Source organism: Pogoniulus pusillus, chromosome 1, assembly GCF_015220805.1.
Source record: "Pogoniulus pusillus isolate bPogPus1 chromosome 1, bPogPus1.pri, whole genome shotgun sequence".
Lineage (NCBI taxonomy): Eukaryota > Metazoa > Chordata > Aves > Piciformes > Lybiidae > Pogoniulus > Pogoniulus pusillus.
This window is the reverse complement of record NC_087264.1, coordinates 20548090-20566207: the sequence shown is the minus strand read 5'-3', so window position 1 is coordinate 20566207 and position 18118 is coordinate 20548090.

Genomic DNA, 18118 nt, shown 5'->3' with positions numbered 1-18118 from the left:
CCACCACATGGGGCCTTTCTTCTCCATCCTATTCCTTCCCAAGCCCTTGATGCATCCCACCTGAGCCCATAAGCTCCACGGGGCCTTGAAGAAAACTTCTCAATTCAAGTCCAAGTCCCTGAAACAGTAGAGGAGATCACTTGGAGAAGGGTCACAAAGCTCAAGCAGGGACACCTCTCACCCTTTGAGGTTGATCAAAGCCTTATCCAGCCTGGCCTTAAACACTTTTAGGGATGAGTTATCCTCAACCTCTCTAGGCAACCCATTCCAGTGTCTCACCACTCTCATGGTAAAGAACTTCTTCCTAATGACCTGATGATCTTAAAGGTCATTTCCAACCAAAACAATTCTATGATTCTTCCCTCTGTGCTGGCTGTTGAACAGTGCTGGAGAAGCTCACAGCTCAAGGTCCAGCACATATGTCTGCTCTTATGTTCTTAGTGTAGGCACCTTTCATTGAAGAGCTTCCTTTCACAGATTCATGGATTCATTCATAGAATGGTTTGGTTGGAAGGGACCTTAAAGATCCTTAAAGGGACCTTAAAGATCATGGAGCCAGACTCTTCTTGGTGATGCCCAGTGACAGGATAAGGGGCAGTGGGTAGAAGCTGAAGCACAGGAGGTTCCATGTGAACCTGAGGAAGAATATTTTCCCTGTGAGGGTGACAGAGCACTGGAACAGGCTGCCCAGGGGGGGTCTGGAGTCTCCCTCTCTGGAGATACTCAAGAAGCATCTGGATGTGTCCCTGTGTGGTCTGCTCTGGGTGATCCTGCTCTGGCAACGGGGCTGGACCAGATGAACTTTTGAGGTTACTTCCATCTCCTGACATTCTATGATTCTAGTTCCAACTCTCCTGCCCATGGGCAGGGACACCCTCCACTATATCAGGTTGCTCAAGGCCTCATCCAACCTGGCCTTGAACACCTATCACGAATCTCATTCCCTCATGCAGTCTCAGCACAAGCAGGTGCTGCTTGGTTCTGATGTTGGTTGCAGACAGGCTCATTTTATCTCCAGCTTTCTCAAAGAAGTCAAGTCACAGCCTGCAATTTCCTTTCAGCCATGTGAAGTTCCTGCATAATTTTCCATTCACTCTTCTCTTGTGCATGATGAATAGAGAAGGATGTTTTCCATCAAAGGCTGTTTATTAAAATGCAAATCAATATCAGGCTGAAGGTCTATCTGAGCACTGAAAATCACACATGTCAACAGAGAATATTCAGTTGGGTCCCAGGAAGAACTGAAGAGCAAAATTCTGCTTTTGAGGAAGAGCTAAAAGCTAAAATGTTGAGTAAAATAACAACTTGATGAGAATTCATCAGGAAAAATGGTCAGTGAATGCAAACTGGAGCAAAATCCACAAGGACATTGACCTGGGAGCTCCTCCCTCTGCCTGTGGGAGAAGAGTGGAGAAGAAAGCTTAGCTCAGGCTAAGCTTTTTTCTTCATGCCTGACCACATCTTGTAACACCACAGGCCTGATGAGCAGAGGTCTCTCAAGCCCAGTAAAAAGACTCTCAGATACTCTATGCAGTTCTGGAGTCTCCAACATAAGAAGGACATGGAACTGTTTGAGCCAGTCCAGAGGAGGCCACCAAGATGCTGAGAGGGCTGCAGCAGCTGTGCTATGAGGACAGGCTGAGAGAGTTGGGGCTCTGCAGCCTGGAGAAGAGAAGGCTTTGAGGAGACCTTGGAGTGGCCTTCCAGTATTTGAAAGGGGCATACAAGAGAGCTGGGGAAGGACTATTGACAAGGTCTTGTAATGACAGGACGAGGAGGAATGGGTTTAACGTGGCAGAGGGGAGATTGAAAGTGGATGTTAGGAAGAAGTTGTTTGCAATGAGGGTGGTGAAACACTGGCACAGGTTGCCCAGGGAGGTTGTGGCTGCTCCCTCCCTGGAGGTGTTCAAGGCCAGGTTGGATGAGGCCTTGAGCATCCTGTTCTAGTGGAAGATATCCCTACCCATGGCAGGGGGTTAGAACTGGCTGAGCTTTGAGGTCCCTTCCAACCTAAACCATTCTGTGATTCTATATCATTTTGGCTTTCTATCCTACAGACTTCATAATTATTTCCTTTTCACAACCAATGATCCAATTTCTCTCATTAGAATAATCCAGTTAGCCTCAAAGCAGCACACACCACCATGGTCAGCAAACCATATCCTAAAATGCCATGTCCAGATGTTTCATGAATGACTCAAGGGGCAGTGTTTGGCTGCAGAACTGTGTCCAGTTCTGGGCTCTTCAGTTCGAGAGATGTTGAGGTACTGGAAGGTGTCCAAAGAAGGGCGACAAAGCTGGTGAGGGCCCTGGAGCACAGCCCTGTGAGGAGAGGCTGAGGGGGCTGGGGGTGTGCAGCCTGCAGAAGAGGAGGCTCAGGGCAGACCTCATTGCTGTCTGCAACTACCTGAAGGGAGGCTGTAGCCAGGTGGGGGTTGGGCTCTTCTGCCAGGCAAGCAGCACCAGAAGAAGGAGACACAGTCTCAAGTTGTGCCAGGGGAGGTCTAGGCTGGATGTTAGGAGGAAGTTGTTGGCAGAGAGAGTGATTGGCATTGGAATGGGCTGCCCAGGAAAGTGGTGGAGTTGCCGTCCCTGGAGGCGTTCAAGAAAGGACTGGATGAGGCACTTAGTGCTATGATCTGGTTGATTGGCTAGGGCTGGGTGCTAGGTTGGACTGGATGAGCTTGGAGCTCTCTTCCAATCTAGTTGATTCTATGATTCTATGGGTGTGCAGGAGCCCTGAATTAATGGCCATGGTTGCCAAAGGCTGTCTAGGGAGAGGGACATTGTAGGGCAAGATTAGAACCTATTAACCTGCTCTGTTTTCAACCCCAAAATGTAGTATCATCAAACACAGCCCTCTCACAGACCCCCCAAAATCTTCCAGCACCCAGCCCTGGAGGAACCACAAGCAGAAGGAGGAGGGAACATGTCCCTGAGGGTGAGCTCTGCTCTTTGCTGAGGATCCAGCCCATGGGGGTCATCCCCAGCTCTGCTGGTCCCCAGGGAGATGTGTCACTTGTTGATAGATGTTTCTGTAGCCATCTGCAGCTGAGGAGGCCAAAGCATGACCAGAATCTCTCCAGGGGAAAAAAGCTTGGAAAAGGGAAAAAAAACAATAGGTATGGGTGAAGGGACCTCCAAAGACATTAAAAAGCCAGCAGTCACTCCAGGTGCCTGAAAGCTGAGCAGCTGCCACGCAGCCCTGGGTCTCTGCCACCCACCGGTGTGGTTAGGTGACAGCAGCAGCACCCAGAGCCATCAGCACCCATCAGCACCCCGGGTATGCAGAGCACAGGGGATGGGTCAGGGATGGATGTAGAGCAGCCACAGGTGGAGGAGGAGGAAGCCAGAGGCAGTGTTACCAGCAGACAGAATCATCACATTGTTTAGGTTGAAAAAGACTTTAAGATCACAGAATCATAGAATCACAGAATGGTTTAGGTTGGAAGGCACCTCAAGGATCATCCAGTTCCAACCCCCTGCCATAGGCAGGGAGACCTCCCACTAGAACAGGCCACTCAAGGCTTCATCCAACCTGGCCTTGAACATCTCCAGGGAAGGAGCATCCACAACTTCCATGGGCAACCTGTGCCAGTGTTTCACCAAGTCCAAGATCACCAAGATCATCAAGTCCAACCACCAATGCAAGACTGACAGGTCACCACATCTACATGGCTTTTCATTTCATTCAGGTACAGGGACTCCACCAATGCCCTGGTCATCCTGTTCCAGGGCTCTACAGCCCTCTGGGAAGAGAAATTGTTGCTCGTGTCCTGAGACTGTTTCCTCTTGTCCTGTTGCTTATCACTTGGAAGAAGAGACCAACCACCACCTCACCTCCTTTCAGGCAGTTTTTGAGAGTGAGAAGGTCTCCCCTTAGCCTCCTTTTCTCCAGACTGAACAACCCTCAGCTGCTCCTCACCAGACCTGTTCTCTAGACCCTTCACCAGCTTTCTTGACCTTCTTCAGACATGCTCCAGCAACCTCAAGGTCTTTCTTGTAGAGAAAGGCAATATCACTCTCCTTGGGGGGAAAAATCTTAGAACCACAGAACTGTCAAGGTTGGAATCATAGAATCATAGAATCATAGAATCAATCAGGTTGGAAGAGACCTCCAAGATCATCCAGTCCAACCGAGACATTTGAGATCATCAAGTCCAACTGCTTGCCTAAAAAGCCTTTTAGAGTCTTATGGGACACCAGGATCAGGTAGAGGTTCTGCCACATCCCACACACTCAGAGAAATTCCCTTTCTTACACATGAAAACACTTCTGAGCTTCCTTTTTCTGTCCCCGTCACTTTTGCCTCATGCTAGTGCCCTGGAACCAGGCAGCTCTGGGGTGTCCAGTGGTTTCAGGAGTCCATCAAAGGAGATTTGTTCCTCAGCTGAGCTTTTCTGAGGTCTAGAAGGACTAAACTAACATTGCTCCACATTAAGTCACAACGTCCCCAAACCTTTCATTTTGATGGCATTTCAGCCACCCTTTCAAAACTGTCTGGTTGTAGCAAGTGGGTGGCTGAAGTCCACATACAAACGATGCCCTTTTTGCTTTCCTGGAAAATGCCTTCACTGTCTCTCTGCTAAAAATGAAACTTTTCAGTAGAAAGGAAGCTTGAGTGTCAGGCAGGAGCTAAGAAGAGTGTCCAGCAGGTCCCACCCCTCTACAATTTAGCTGTTCTGGGAAGAGGGTCATGTTTGGTGTTGTCCTTCCATCCAGGAGACATTCTGCCCTGGCTGCCGTTCAAGCTGTGGGTAGTTATGAGTGTATCTTCTTAACCATTTGTGGAGTAGAGATGGAGCACCAATATCCTGGTGCCCACTCCTTCCTCTTTCAGTGGTCCATCCAACTCCTTTGCTTCAAGGTCCTTTAGAAGATGCAGTTTAGAAGGCTGTCTCTTAGCTCCACCATTGCAAAAGCAGCCCAAGTCCCACACCTACATAGTTCAGGACTTCCACCACCACACCCATGGCCATCATCTCCAAACACCCAGCCCCTGATGCTTCTGCGCCTTCCCAGCCACCCATGTGCTTGCTGGATGACAGAGTTGGGAGGGGAACACATCAACAAAGTGTCCCAACAGCAAACTTCAGCTGTGTATGTGGTGACCTTGGTCATAAGAGCCTCCAGGATGAACAACCCCAACTCTCTCAGCCTGGCCTCACAGCAGAGAGCTTCCAGCCCTCCCACCACTGCTGTGGCCTCTTCTGGCCCCACTCCAACAGGTCCATGTCTCCTCTCTGCTGAGGACTCCAAAGCTGTCTCCAGCACTGCTTTTGAAGCACCAGGTTGTTGCAGGGAAGGTACAATGAGGACAGCTCAGCCCCTAGTAAGAAGGTGTATCAAAGAACATGTTTCATGAGGTACTTTCTTTCCTGAATGTTTGTCTATGCCAGCATCTCCTCTCGCCCTGGCTGAACCAGGTGGGATCACATCTTATCACAGAATCATAGCATCAACCAGGTTGGAAGAGACCTCCAAGCTCATCCAGTCCAACCTATCACCCAGCCCTATCCAATCAATTAGACCATGGCACTAAGTGTCTCATCCAGTCATGAGGCTGGGGTGGGTGCCTGGGTGCTGAACCTCCTAAATGCAGAGTGAACACAGGGATGATTTGCAGAAACGCCCAGCAGAAAGACTTTGGACTTTTTAAAGTCAACCTTGGTAGCAGAATAGCAAGAGGTGGCAATGGTGTGTGAGTGCAACAGCTCTGACTGCTCATGGACACACCTTGGAGGTCTGGATGATGCCCCAGGTGAGCAGCAGCCCATCATCCTCCACCAGCACCCCAGCTGCTACTTGGGAGGAGATGCTGGTTTCTGTCAGTGTCCTCTCTGTGTGTTGCCCCTTTACTGAGATTGAAAATATGACTTTGCCAGCCAAAGGTGAGAGTTCATGAGGAGTCAGCTGTCAGGGCTGGAAACATGCTTGGTTTGCTTCCCTCACATCTCTTCAGCACTTCCACCACTGCCTTGATTCATCTGAATGTGTCACTGCATGGCAACAGGCTTGTGGGAACACCCACACTACACTACCCATTGCTGAGAGAGAGGAAGATTTGACAAGGAGCTGGAAGCAGCAGTTCCTCTGTGGAGGGTGAGCATGGGATCAACACCACCAAGCCCACATAAGGCTGGAGCTCAGCCACCACCCCAGCCCAAAGGGGCAGCTGTGAGAGGAATGAAGGGTCTGTCTTCTGCTTTCCTTGTCACAACCTTCAGTTTAGGATCTGTGGGCTCAGTGAGCAGGACCACAGAATACCTTTGGTTTGAAGAGTCCTTCAAGATCGTCTAGTCCAACCTTTGACTCAGCTCTGCAAGATTACATGGCAAAAACTCTGAGAAAAAAACGTCTTCTAAGCCTAACCAAGCCTCTCTTGAAGGTGGCCTGTCTTCCTGAGCAGGTTCTCCTACCTTCCCTATTTGCATGGAAGGTCAGACACAGCACCAAGACAGCAGTGGTGCCAGGGCAGATACTGTCACACCACCACAGACAGGGATGCTTGCTTCTGTCATTGTATCTGCCAAGGTCTGGCTACCATTGTGGTTTCAGGTCACGTCAGAATTGGTCTGCCAGGATTTGTCCTGTGGCCAAGAGGCCAGATGGCCCTGGGGAGAGGGCTGTCTCTCCAAGCACCTGCCCACAACACCCTGCCTCTTTAGCCTTGTCTTCCTTCTGGTGAGAACCCACCTCCCATGTCAGTTGTCCTCACCCTCCAGCCTACACTGATAGTGAGGATTGTTCTGTTCCAGGTGCAGGACCTTGCACTTGCTCTTGTTGAACTTCATGAGGTTCACCTGGGCCCACCTCTCCAGCTACTCCAAGTCCCTCTGGATGACATCTCATCCCTCTGGTGTGTCCACACAGTTTGGAGTCATCTCAAAAACTGTTCCAGTGCTCCACCACCCTCATAGTGGAGAACTTATTCCTAACATCCAATCTAAATCTGCTCCTAGAATCATAGAATCATAGCATCAACCAGGTTGGAAGAGACCTCCAAGCTCATCCAGTCCAACCTAGCACTCAGCCCTAGCCAATCAACCAGACCATGGCACTAAGTGCCTCATCCAGTCCTTTCATGAACACCTCCAGGGATGGTGATGCCACCACCTCCCTGGGCAGCCCATTCCAATGCCAATCACTCTTTCTGCCAACAACTTCCTCCTAACATCCAGCCTAGACCTCCCCTGGCACAGCCTGAGACTGTGTCCCCTTGTTCTGTTGCTGGGTGCCTGGCAGAAGAGACCAACCCCACCTGGCTACAGCCTCCCTTCACGTAGTTGTAGACAGCAGTGAGGTGCTCTTCTCAAGCTTGAACCCATTGCCCCTTGCTGTGTCACTGCAGACCTTTGTAAACAGCTTCTGTCCATCCTTGCTGTAGGCCTCCTTACAGGGCTTCATGAGCGCAACAGCTCTGTCCCCATGCAACCGCCGCAGCAGATGTTGAAGAGCAACACTTAGCATCTAATTATGACGCCGGCAATATAGCTACCCAAGAAGGCAGGGAAACAGGTTGACAAGCCAAGTGATGCAGAACACCTTCCTCTCCCCCAACCTGCAGACAATTTTTTTGCCATGTAATTATGGTGCTGTTAAGTGTGGTTACATAAGGACTGCAGCTTTCAGGTCAGATACGCCGCACGTCATGGCAGCATGGGGTTGTTTTGACATTTATGGGAAGACTTTCTTATTTTTAGTTGGGTTGGTTGCCATGGCAGCAAGGAGAAATCTGCAATAGGCTCGGCTATACGTTTAGGGTTTGGGCCTCCCACTTGCTATATCCAAAAAAACTTGTCAACTGATTTCCCCAGAGTTGCCAAGCGAAAGCGACGCTGGGTGAAAGAGGGCGTGAAAAGAAAACTGCCCACGCAGGATCAGAGAGTCGTAAAATCGTCCTGCTGGGAAAAGATCTTTCAGATCATTGAGTCCCCACCCGTTACCAAACTCTACCAAGTCTGAGGCTAAACCATTAAAATGCTGCTCATAGAAGCACAGAACTTTAGAGGTTGGAAGGGATGTCCAGAGATCATAGAATCATAGAATCAGTCAGGGTTGGAAGGGACCACAAGGATCAGCCAGTTCCAACCCCCCTGCCGTGGGCAGGGACACCCTACCCTAGAGCAGGCTGCCCACAGCCTCAGCCAGCCTGACCTTAAACACCTCCAGCCATGGGGCCTCAACCACCTCCCTGGGCAACCCATTCCAGCCTCTCACCACTCTCATGCTCAACAACTTCCTCCTTACGTCCAGTCTGACTCTCCCCATCTCCAGCTTTGCTCCATTCCCCCCAGTCCTGTCACTCCCTGATAGCCTAAACAGTCCCTCCTCAGGTTTTTGTAGGTCCCCTTCAGATACTGGAAGGTCACTTGGGAGCCTCCTCTTCTCCAGACTGAACAGCCCCAACTCTTTCAGTCTGTTGTCATAGGAGAGGTGCTCCAGCCCTTTGATCATCCCCATGATCACTGAGTCTCAAGTTCCCTCCCAAGACAGGATCCCCTAGGGTAGTTCACACAGGAATGCACCCAGGTGGGTTTGGAAAGTCACCAGAGAAGGAGACTCCACAACCTCTCCGGGCAGCCTCCTCTTTGATAGGAAGCTGAGGCTGTTTAGCCTGGAGAAGAGGAGGCTCAGGGCAGACCTCATTGCTGACTACAGCTACCTGAAGGGAGGTTGTAGTCAGGAGGGGTTGGTCTCTGCTGCCAGGCAACCAGCAACAGAACAAGGGGACGCAGTCTCAAGTTGTGGTGGGGGAGGTCTAGGCTGGATGTTAGGAGGAAGTTGTTGGCAGAGAGTGATTAGCATTGGAATGGGCTGCCCAGGGAGGTGGTGGAGTCGTCGTCCCTGGAGGTGTTCAAGCAAAGCCTGGATGAGGCACTTAGTGCCATGGTCTGGTTGACTGGACAGGGCTGGATGCTTGATTGGACTGGATGAGCTTGGAGGTTTCTTCCAACCTGTTTGATTCTATGATTCTATGATTCTAATCTATTCCTGTGGAGGGACTATTTACAAGGTCTTATAATGACAGGACAAGGGGTAATGGGTTTAAACTGGCAGAGGGGAGATTCAAACTGGATGTTAGGAAGAATTTCTTCTCATTGAGGGTGGTGAAACACTGGCACAGGTTGCCCAGGGAGGCTGTAGTTGCTCCCTTCCTGGAGGTGTTCAAGACCAGGTTGGATGAGGCCTTGAGCATCCTGTTCTAGTGGGAGGTGGCCCTGCCCATGGCAGGGGGTTGGAGCTGGCTGAGCTTTGAGGTCCCTTCCAACCTAAACCATGCTGTGATTCTATTGTATGATTCTGAGCTTTGGTTCAAACAGAGAAGATGACAAATTTCAGTGGGAGAGTTTCTTTTTCAGTGCTGAAGGCTCAGGACATACCACACCTTCAGCACATTTTCTGAGCCACTAAATGTTCTCCAGTTCATCCTCTGGGCAGTAGAGAAAGGAGGAAGGAGCCAACCCCAGCTTGTGGGAGGGAGGACAGATTTCTCTAGTGGGATGAGTTTAATAATTGCTTTTCTCCAGAATGAGTCAGAGAAGTGGGGCATTAATCTCAAGGGAGATGAGTAAGTGGGCACCATGTGAAGGCAACGGTCAAAGGAACATCACAATTTATAGAGGCAGCTTGGCTCTTCCCAGCCATTAGCAATGGTTTGATTAAAATCAGAAATGCTCCACTAGCTCCTCAGAGTCAAGAAGAATTAAAACCAAATGATGTCACCCAGTCAGCACATGCAGCTTTACAGATTGTCTCACTCTGAGGCATCATTTCAGCATTTACCTTCTCTTCCAAAGTCCTCCTGCAGGAGCCAGGCAGTCCCAAGTCCTGGCGTATCACCAGGCTGGATGTTACCTGATGGAGCAATTTTGTCTTCTCATTTCCAGAAGTGATTTCCAGGAGGTAACAAAGAGACTCGGCCACCCCAGGCCTCAGCCATTCACCAACACCCACAATCACTGTTAGCATCACTGATGCAAAGTCCCCAGTGAAGAACATTTGGCTTTTCCTCCTTGTGGCATCACTTAAGGGCTGTTTTAAGACGGGAAGTTTGTGCTCAGCTATCAGGATTAAAGCCTGGCAGAAGAGAAAAAAAAGATCATTAAATATTTAAAATGGTTACACTGCTGATGTTCTCATTAGGGTTTCTCAGGAGCTGGCCTCCTCACCAAAGAGACTTGGCTGCCCAGAGTAAGCAGAAGTTTCATCCACCTCCACAGGTTTATAGGATCACAAAGTGGTTTGGGTTGGAAGGGACCTTTGGAGGTCATCTAGTCCAACCGCCCTGCAGCCACCAGGCACATCTGCAACCAGAGCAGGTTGCTCACAGCCCCAACCAACCTGACCTGGGAATGGTTCCAGGGATGGGGCATCTACCACCTCCCAGGGTAACCTAGGAGTGTCTCACCATCCTTGGCATCAAAAATATCTTCCTTCTCTCTAGTCTGAATCTTATTCTTGTAGTTTAAGCCACCACCTCTTGTCCTGTCGCAAAAGGCCCTGCTCAAAAGTCTGTCCCCAGCTTTCTGATCAGCCTCTTTAAGTACAGAAAGGCCACCAGAAGGTCTCCCTGAAGCCTCTTCTCCAGGCTGAACAACCCCAACTCTCTCAACTCTCTCTTTCCAACCATAGTGATTCATAGTGATGAGATGTTGTGCTGAGAGATTTGGTTTAGTCAAGGACTTGTCAGTGTGAAACTAGTGATTGGACTCGATGAGCTTGAAGGTCTTTTCCAGTCTAAGAAATTCTGTGATTCTGTTTTTCTGTGAACATGGCCTCACAGCAGAGAGCTTCCAGCCCTCCCATCATTGTTGTGGCCTCCTCTGGCCTGGCTGTAACAGGTCCTTGTCTATTCTGTGCTGAGGACTCCCAAGCTGGCCCCAGCACTGCAGGTGGGGTCACAGCAGAGCACAGCTGAGGGGCAGAATCCCATCTCTCCACCTGCTGCCCACACTGCTGGGAATCAGCCCAGGACATGGTTGAGTCTGGGCTGGGAGCACATGCTGCTGGATCATGCCCACACTTGGTGGATGGCACACCCATCCCATCCCTTCTCTTCAGGGCTTCTCTCCAGTCCTTCATCCTTAGCCTGTGCTGACCTGGGTCTTGTCAAATACCTTGAGGTTCACATAAACCCTGCTTCTTGAGGTTGTCCAGGTTCCTCTGGTTGGATTTGTCTTCTTAGGCATTGGAATGGGCTGCCCAGGGAGGTGGTTGAGTCACCAACCCTTGATGTGTTTAAAAGTCATTTGGATATGTTGCTTGGAGATCTGGTTTAGGGTGAACCTGGCAGAGTTATTGGTTGGACTTGGTGAGCCTGAGGGTCTTTTCCAACCTGAATGTTTCTCTGATTCTGTCTTTAAGCAGTTATGAACCACACACAGCTCTGTGTGGGTGGCAATGAATAATTTTCTTGGTGTGTTGGGTACATAAGTCTAGAGATGTTGTTCATCAGCCAAACAAGCCCTGAGTGTCACTGTTTGGGGAGAAAGCAGGAGTGAGGGGGAAGCAGAGAGATGTTGACTTCAACTGTGATTCAAGCAGCTTTTGACTCAGAGCCTACTGGGCTTGGTGGAAAGTCTCCTGCTGATGTCAGTTTGGCTCCAAGCTCAAAAATGGGCAAATCTCCTGCAATTCCATGAGTGCTGCTTGCCTGAAACAAGAGTCACAGTTCTGTGGTCTGATGGCACTCATGCCACTGAGGAGTCCTCAATCACTGCTTCACCTGTCTCCTATGTAAGAGGAAAAGTTCTGCCTTCCAGTGTTTTCATGGAATGGTTTGGGTTGGAATGGACCTTGAAGATCATCTAGTCCCAAGCCCCCTGCCATGACCTCGCCTGGTACAACTTGAGACTGTGTCCCCTTCTTCTGTTGCTGCTTACCTGAGAGACCAACCCCACCTGGCTACAGCCTCCCTTCAGGGAGTTGTAGACAGCAATGAGCTCTGCCCTGAGCCTCCTCTTCTCCAGGCCACACACCCCCAGCTCCCTCAGCCTCTCCTCACAGGGCTGTGCTCCAGGCCCCTCCCCAGCCTTGCTGCCCTTCTCTGGACATGTTCCAGCACCTCAACATCTCTCTTGAACTAAGGAGCCCAGACTTGGACACAGCACTCAAGGTGTGGCCTAACCAGTGCTGAGCACAGGGGCAGAATAACCTCCCCTGTCCTACTGGCCACACTGCTCCTGAGCCAGGCAGACTGCACAGACAAATTGTGGAGTCTCTGGAGACTTTCAGGACCCATCAGAATGCATTCCTGCTTTGGCAGGGAGCTTGGGCTCGATGATCTACAGAGGTCTTTTCCAATCTCTAACATTCTATTATTTCTGCTGCTCTCGGTGCCAGTGAGCTCAGCAGATGTACTAACAACACAAAGCCAGGAGGTGTCCTCAGCATGGAAGAAGAAGAAGCAGGGTACGTTGGAAACTCGGAGTGACCCGGAGGAGTAGCCTGGCAGCAGGGATAAGGATTCCGAGGTCATGCATGCATGCATGCAGGGACTAGTTATCAAGGATTTCTGCTGTCAGCCAGGAACTCATCCATCCGAAGTGACTGAGGAGAAGGATTGGGGTGCACTGTTTGGTCACAAAATTAATTATGAGCTGCCAAGGTCTTAAAGGCATAAAAAGGCAACTCTAAATCATAGAATGATAAAATGGCTTAGGTTGGAAGGGCTCTCAAGGATCATCCAGTTCCAACCCCCTGCCATAGGCAGGGGCACCTCTCACTAGAACAGGTTTCTCAAGGCCTCATCCAGCCTGGTCTTGAACACCTGCAGGGAGGGAGCATCCACAACCTCCCTGGGCAACCTGTGCCAGTGTCTCACCACCCTCACTGTAAAGAACTTCCTAGGCTGCTGAGATGTTTCCAGTAAACACAGCGTGACACACATGTTTCTGTACCAGCCCCATGTAGCTGATGAGGTACCACATGTGGAACCTCCAGGCATGAGATGAGGATGCACTTCCACAGCCTGAAGCAGTTTTCACACGTGTTAGTGGAAAATCAGCCACATGAATCAGACACCCAAGACCTCTCCAGCAGCATGGGGAACACCTCTGGGAATCACAGAATTACAGAATCATGCAGGTTGGCAAAGCCCCTCAGCATCACCAAGTCCAACCTAGAACCCTACTCTACAAGATTCACCTTCAACCACAGCCCTAAGCACCACAGCCAAACCACCCTAAAACACATTCAGGCTGGGTGACTCCACCACCTCCCTGGGCAGCTCATTCCAGTCCCTGACCACTCTCTCCAGGAAAAACTTTTTCCTAATGTCCAATCTATCACAGTATCACAGGCCATTCCCCCTTGTTCTGTCTCCAGCTACCTGTGAGAAGAACCCAGCAGCAGCCTCTCCACAATGTCCCTTCAGGTAGTTGTAGACAGCCATGAGATCTCCCCTCAACCTGCTCTTCCTCACACTAACCATCCCCAGCTCTCTCAGTCGCTCCTCATAAGGTTTATTCTCCAGGCCCTAAAGATGGTGGTGTGGGAACTGTTGGAGGGAGTCCAGAAGAGGCCACCAAGATGCTTAGAGAGCTGCAGCAGCTCTGCTGTGAGGACAGGCTGAGAGAGTTGGGGCTCTGCAGCCTGGAGAAGATAAGGCTTTGAGCTAACCTTGGAGTGTTCTTTCAGTATCTGAAGTGGGCTACAGGAGGGCTCAGGAGGGACTACTGACAAGGTCTTGTGATGACAGGATGAGGAGGAATGGGTTTAAACTGGCAGAGGGGAGATTGAAAGTGGATGTTAGGAAGAAGTTGTTTGCAGTTAGGATGGTGAGACACTGGCACAGGTTGCCCAGGGAGGCTGTGGCTGCTCCCTCCCTGGAAGTATTCAAGGCCAGATTGGATGAGGCCTTGAGCGACCTGTTCTAGTCTGTTCAATGAAGTCTCTCCTAAGCCTCCTCTTCCTCAAACTAAACAGCCCCGGGTGTTTAGTTTGAAAAGAGAAGGCCCTAGAGCACATCCCAACCCTCTCTTCTCAGGAGAGGAGCCATGAGCCCTTGCCCACTCTGTTATTTATCATCTGAAGGTGCTACAGGAGCATGATGACTAAAGGAGACCCCAGAGCTCTTTGCCTTGGCTCATTCCTCTCTTTTATTTATTATCATTAGCCCAGCTCAGGCCTCATCAATCAACCTAAACTCACCCTCCCAGCTATCACATGCCTGTTGTCTATCCACTCTGCCTCTCCCCTGGAAATCCCACTCCAGATCCAAAGCCTCTCTGCAGTCTGAGGGAGCCAGACAATCTATCACCTTCCCTAGACCCTGCTGGCAACCCAGGAGAGCCAGGCGGGCTCCCTCCCTGTGCCGGTGGATGGAGATCGATTGGTGTCATGGGGATGATGCCAGCAGATTAATTAGTGACAGACAAGCCTTCAGCTCTGTGTCCCACTGCTCCTTGCTCCACTCTAAGACGTGAAAGCTATTGATTTCCTAAGCCCCACCTTCCTCCTGTCCTCTAATCTCTTTGCTGGGGGGGGGGGGGTGTGTGTGTGTGAATCTGACAGCAAAAATCACAGCAGGCTGGTGTTTGCAGATACACACACATGGAAAGATAAAGCAGCGGAGGTGTAGGAAACCACATTGCCCAAAGCAAGTTGTCATCAGAGTAACATTGACAAGAAGGAAAGATGCAGGCAATTAAGGAAGGCATGTGGTGATAGGATGAGGGGTAATGGCTTCAAAATGCAAGAAGCTCGATTGAGATTACACATCAGGAAAACAAAATCTTCCCTGTGAAGTTGGTAAGGGACTGGAATGGGCTGTCCAGAGAAGTCTTGGAGGTTCCAAGACTGGAAGTGTTCAAAGCCAGCTTGGATGGGGGCTTGAGCAACCTGGTTGTGAGGCTTCTTGTGGCTAGATGGATTTGGAAGCTACAGAAGAGTTTCCCAATGCCAAAATCCCATCTTGGAAGACATCATAGAATTATAGAATCATAGAATGGTTTAGGTTGGAGGGATTGTTTAGCCTTGGAGAAGAGGAGGCTCAGGGGAGACCTTATTGCTGTCTACAACTACCAGAAGGGTGGTTGTGGCCAGGAGGAGGTTGCTCTCTTCTCTCAGGTGGCCAGCAGAATGAGGGGACACAGCCTCAAGCTATGCCAGGGGAAATTTAGGCTTGAGGTGAGGAGAAAGTTCTTCACTGAGAGAGTCATTGGACACTGGAATGGGCTGCCTGGGGAGGTGGTGGAGTCGCTGTCCCTGGGGCTGTTCAAGGCAAGATTGGACGTGGCACTTGGTGCCATGGTCTAGCCTTGAGCTCTGTGGTAAAGGGTTGGACTTGATGATCTGTGAGGTCTCTTCCAACCTTGGTGATACTGTGATACTGTGATCATCCAGTTCCAATCCCCTGCCATAGGCAGGGATATCTCCCACTAAACTAGGTCACTCAAGGCCTCATCCAACCTGTCTAGTGGGAGGTGTCCCTGCCTATGGCAGGGGGTTGGAACTGGATGAGCTTTGAGGTCTCCTCCAACCTAAATCATTCTATGATTTTCTCTTGTCCTATCACTTGTGATTGGAAAGAAGAGGTAGATCTCCACATCGCTCCAGCTGCCCTTCAGGAAGTTGTATAGAGCCAGAAAGTCTCCCCGCAGCCTCCTTTTCTCTAGGCTGAACAACCCCAGTTCCCCAAGATGCTCCTTATAAGACCTGTGCTTTAGACCCTTCATCAGCTTTGTTGCCCTTCTCTAGACATGATAAAAGCCAGTCTGGAGAAGAAGAGAATCCACAAAGTCCCCCTGCATGCAGCAATAGAGAAAAACACTGAGAGAGTCTTCTCCTTATCACTTGTCTCTCCTTTTCAGACTGAAAAATGGCAGTGCCTTCCTTGGGCTTCTCCCCCTTCTGAATACCAGCGTGGGAGCTTGACACTCCTAAGAACTCCACAAATCCACTGGAGATGGAAAGCACACTTGAGTGATTCAGAAAACAACCTTCAGTTCTGGAGGAGGGGTGGAGTGCCAGATCCCAGCACTCTGAATGTGCATGTACGAGCAGCCAGCAGGGTGAGCACCGGTGACTCTTCCTTTTTCATCACTGCCTCTTCTGGATGCTGTCCGATCATCCATACCAGGACCATCACACACTCTGTCAGGGCTCTGAGGGCACTTAATTGCACGACCTCTCTGGGCAGCCAACCCCAGGGTCCCAGCACCCTCACAGCAAAAAATTGATTGTTTCTTCCTGCTCAGATGGAACCTCCTGGGTTCCAGTTTGTGCCCATTGTCCATTGTCCCTTTTCCTGTTGCTGGGCACCACTGCAAATTTCTGGCCCTGTTCTCTCACCTGCCACCCTTTAGCTGCTGATCAGCATTGAGAATATCCCTTCTAAAGTTGCTCTTCTCCACACTAAAGAGCCCACACCCTTGGTGAATGATGTCAAGAGCTCACCCTGTCCTTTGGGCAGAGCCCCACACCTCACATCAGATCAGATCAGTCTTTTTCAGCTGCTCACTTCCTCCTTGGTAGCTTCACTGAGACTCTGCTGCCCCTGTGAGCTCCAATTTCAAACCCCAGGCTGGAGTCTTTGCCCCCAAGCTCCTGCATCATACTCCTCAAGTCATGGCTCTTCTCCCAAAAGAGGTCTTCAGACACTGTCAGAAGCACAGAGCAGCTGCACTATTGGGCAGCTCCAAACAGCTGGACAGAGAGAGGCAAATAAGCGATTACACAGAGACATTCCACCTGCTTCTGTTGGCTGAGGAGGATCTGTTACAGCTGTTGTATCAGTATCAGTATCACCAAGGTTGGAAGAGACCTCATAGATCATCAAGTCCAACCTGTTACCACAGAGCTCAAGGCTGGACCATGGCACCAAGTGCCACGTCCAATCCTGCCTTGAACAGCTCCAGGGACGGCGACTCCACCACCTACGCCGCACTGCACGTTGCCAGGATATTTTAAAGACCTTAGACGACCTTCAGAGTAAACACAGTTGACAAGTCAGCTGCAGAAGACCCCTCCTTGTTCTCCAGCATCCCATGAAAGGATCTCAAGCTTCAGGACCGCCCCCCCCCCCCCCCCCCCCCACGCTTGTGCAAGCCTGTGCATCAACACATTCATCTTACTGACACGGTTAACAGAAAGGCAGGGGAGCGCAGAGCGTGTTGCATTTATTAGATACGTGTAGCTATTCTAATAATTACTGTTACAGCCTCATGACACAAACCCTCAGCAGATTTCTTGCCTCTGGCACTCACAGCTCTCAAAGTCACCTTGTGCTGTCAAGAGGTGAAAAGGAAGCAGCTCCAGGAGCCCCTTGTATCACACACATATCTTGTAATTTGCAAAACTTCCCCCTTCCCCCATATATATATATATGAGGAGCACCCCAGATCTTTAGTCACTGCTTGGGCAGATCATTGGCTTCTGCTTTTTCAGGTGTTAAAGGAACAGGTGGATATGGCAGTTTGGCACACGGTTTAATAGCCACGGTGGTGTGGGCTGATGATTGGATTTGGTGATCTTAGAAGTCCTTTGCAGCCAAAACATTTCTAAGATTCTATGATTCTTCTTGGATTCAGGGTCCTTCTTAGAATGATAGAATCACAGAATCAACCAGGTTGGAAGAGACCTCCATGCTCATTCAGTCCAACCTAGCACCCAGACCTGTCCAATCAACTAGACAATCTTATCTTTGCTTGAACACCTCCAGGAACAACCCCCACCTGGCTACAGCCTCCCTTCAGGTAGCTGCAGACAGCAATGAGATCTGCCCTGAGCCTCCTCTTCTGCAGGCTGCACACCCCCAGCTCCCTCAGCCTCTCCTCACAGGGCTGTGGTCCAGGCCCCTCACCAGCCTTGCTGCCCTTCTCTGGACACCTCCCAGTATCTCAAGGTCTCTCTTGAATTGAGGAGCCCCTGTCCTGTCGCAACAGGCCATGCTAAGAAAAAAACCCGTCCTCAGCTTTGTTCTCGGCCCCCTTATGCAGTGAAACGCCACCAGAAGGCCTCCCTGGAGCCTTCTCCAGACTGAACAACCCTAACCCCCAGCCTGGCCTCACAGCAGAGGCCTTCCAGCCCGAGGCTTGGCCATTTTCGTGTCTCTCCTGGCACACCCGCAGCTCACAGCCGCACACCACGGGCGCCTCCGCCGGCAGCGAGGCCA